Source organism: Rattus norvegicus, chromosome 2, assembly GCF_021556685.1.
Source record: "Rattus norvegicus strain SHRSP/BbbUtx chromosome 2, alternate assembly SHRSP_T2T, whole genome shotgun sequence".
In the NCBI taxonomy this organism is placed as follows: domain Eukaryota; kingdom Metazoa; phylum Chordata; class Mammalia; order Rodentia; family Muridae; genus Rattus; species Rattus norvegicus.
In genome coordinates this window covers 101,041,411-101,044,863 of record NC_141535.1, presented here as the reverse complement: position 1 = coordinate 101,044,863, position 3,453 = coordinate 101,041,411, and the positions used below count along the sequence as shown (strand labels likewise).

The 3,453-nt window shown below is 40.8% G+C and overlaps 1 pseudogene; it reads left to right on the top strand.

The window, feature by feature from the left end:
* The first annotated feature begins 1,363 nt into the window (after positions 1 to 1,363).
* Positions 1,364 to 1,472, top strand: LOC120101249 (small nucleolar RNA SNORA44; annotated as a pseudogene).
* Positions 1,473 to 3,453: the final 1,981 nt, after the last annotated feature.

Here is a 3,453-nt window from a genome sequence, read left to right as displayed (position 1 = left end):
TTCAACACCCCTTCATGAAAAAGTCCTGGAAAGAATAGGAATTCAAGGCCCATACCTAAACATAGTAAAAGCCATATACAGCAAACCAGTTGCTAACATTAAACTAAATGGAGAAAAACTTGAAGCAATCCCACTAAAATCAGGGACTAGACAAGGCTGCCCACTCTCTCCCTACTTATTCAATATAGTTCTTGAATTCTAGCCAGAGCAATCAGACAACAAAAGGAGGTCAAGGGGATACAGATCGGAAAAGAAGAAGTCAAAATATCACTATTTGCAGATGATATGATAGTATATTTAAGTGATCCCAAAAGTTCCACCACAGAACTACTAAAGCTGATAAACAACTTCAGCAAAGTGGCTGGGTATAAAATTAACTCAAATAAATCAGTAACCTTCCTCTACACAAAAGAGAAACAAGCCGATAAAGAAATTAGGGAAACGACACCCTTCATAATACCCAAATAATATAAAGTACCTCCGTGTGACTTTAACCAAGCAAGTAAAAGATTTTTACAATAAGAATTTGAAGACACTGAAGAAAGAAATTGAAGAAGACCTCAGAAGATGGAACGATCTCCCATGCTCATGGATTGGCAGGATTAATATAATAAAAATGGCCATTTTACCAAAAGCAATCTACAGATTCAATGCAATCCCCATCAAAATACCAATCCAATTCTTCAAAGAGTTAGACAGAACAATTTGCAAATTCATCTGGAATAACAAAAAACCCAGGATAGCTAAAACTATCCTCAACAATAAAAGGACTTCAGGGGGATTCACTATCCCTGAACTCAAGCAGTATTACAGAGCAATAGTGATAAAAACTGCATGGTATTGGTACAGAGCAGACAGATAGACCAATGGAATAGAATTGAAGACCCATTAATGAACCCACACACCTATGGGCACTTGATTTTTGACAAAGGAGCCAAAACCATCCAATGGAAAAAAGAAAGCTTTTTCAGCAAATGGTGGTGGTTCAACTGGAGGACAACATGTAGAAGAATGCAGACCGATCCATGCTTATCACCCTGTACAAAGCTTAAGTCCAAGTGAATCAAGGACCTCCACATCAAACCAGACACACTCAAACTAATAGAAGAAAAACTAGGGAAGCATCTGGAACACATGGGCACTGGAAAAAATTTCCTGAACAAAACACCAATGGCTTATGCTCTAAGATCAAGAATCGACAAATGGGATCTCATAAAACTGCAAAGCTTCTGTAAGGCAAAGGACACTGTGGTTAGGACAAAACGGCAACCAACAGATTGGGAAAAGATCTTCACCAATCCTACAACAGATAGAGGCCTTATATCCAAAATATACAAAGAACTCAAGAAGTTAGACCGCAGGGAGACAAATAACCCTATTAAAAAATGGGGTTCAATGCCAGAGTAACGGAGAGACTTTGACAGCCCAGGTTATCACAGTGCCTGCTGTTGCCACTCAGCTCTCCTATATGTTTTTCCACTGGAGTTATGAGCTGCCTGTCCTTCTGTCCTGTGGTATTCAAAACAAACTTTCCTTCTGCAGTGTGCACTTGGGCGGTTCTTGGAAGAGTGAGGAGACAGCCTGTCAGCCTCTGCTCATTAACCTAAGGACAATGTGACCAGTGAGGTGGCCATCTTGTGATTTGGTCTGCATTATTTGTTGGAAAAATGCCACAAGAAGATCACACTGGGATTTAGAAGTTTCTGGCTAATACTTAGCCAGGTAGCCTTTTGTGGCCAGATTGGTCTACAAAGAGAAACAGCATTTTGGAAAAGTGAAATACCTTTGTAACCTAACATGCAATTGGTTCAATAAAGACTTCAAATTTCAAAAAAAAAAAAAAAACAAAAAAACAAAAAAACAAACAAAAAAAATGGGATTCAGAGCTAAACAAAGAATTCACAGCTGAGGAATGCCGAATAGCTGAGAAACACCTAAAGAAATGTTCAACATCTTTAGTCATAAGGGAAATGTAAATTAAAACAACCCTGAGATTTCACCTCACACGAGTGAGAATGGCTAAGATCAAAAACTCAGGTGACAGCAGATGCTGGCAAGGACGCTTAGAAAGAGGAACACTCCTCCATTGTTGGTGGGATTGCAGACTGGTACAACCATTCTGGAAACCAGTCTGGGGTTCCTCAGAAAATTGGACGTTGAACTGCCTGAGGATCCAGCTATACCTCTCTTGGGCATATACCCAAAAGATGCCCCAACATATAAAATAGACACGTGCTCCACTATGTTCATCGCAGCCTTATTTATAATAGCCAGAAGTTGGAAAGAACCCAGATGCCCTTCAACAGTGGAATGGATACAGAAAATGTGGTACATCTACACAATGGAATATTACTCAGCTATCAAAAACAATGACTTTATGAAATTCGTAGGCAAATGTTTGGAACTGGAAAATATCATCCTGAGTGAGCTAACCCAATCACAGAAAGACATACATGGTATGCACTCATTGATAAGTGGCTATAAGCCCAAATGCTTGAATTACCCTAGATGCCTAGAACAATGAAACTCAAGATGGATGATCAAAATGTGAATGCTTTACTCCTTCTTTAAAAGGGGAACAAGAATACCCTTGGCAGGGAAGAGAGAGGCAAAGATTAAAACAGAGACTGAAGGAACACCCATTCAGAGCCTGCCCCACATGTGGCCCATACATATACAGCCACCCAATTAGACATGATGGATGAAGCAAAGAAGTGCAGACCAACCGGAATCGGATGTAGATCGCTCCTGAGAGACACAGACAGAATACAGCAAATACAGAGGCGAATGCCAGCAGCATACCACTGAACTGAGAATAGGACCCCCGTTGAAGGAATCAGAGAAAGAACTGGCAGGGCTTGAAGGGGCTTGAGACCCCATATGTACAACAATGCCAAGTAACCAGAGCTTCCAGGGACTAAGCCACTACCTAAAGACGATACATGGACTGACCCTGGACTCTGACCTCATAGGTAGCAATGAATTTCCTAGTAAGAGCACCAGTGGAAGGGGAAGCCCTGGGTCCTGCTAAGACTGAACCCCCAGTGAACTAGATTGTTGGGGGGAGGGTGGCAATGGGGGGAGGGTGGGGGGGAACACCCATAAGGAAGGGGAGGGGGGAGGGGGATGTTTGCCCAGAAACTGGGAAAGGGAATAACACTCGAAATGTATATAAGAAATACTCAAGTTAATAAAAAAAGCACCCCCCCAAAAAAAGAGTATACCCGAATGTTCCAGAAGTAAAGAAGCAAGCATATCTCAGAGAAGTGGAAGGCAGGAAATAAGGAAATCAATCATTCAGATACAACAAAGAAAAAATTTCAAAAAATCAATGAAACCAAGGATGGTTCTTTGAGAATATCAACAAGGTAGGCAAACCTTTAGTCAAACTAACCAAAGGACAGTATCCAAATAAACAAAATCTGGAAAGAAAAGGGAAACTAACAACATACA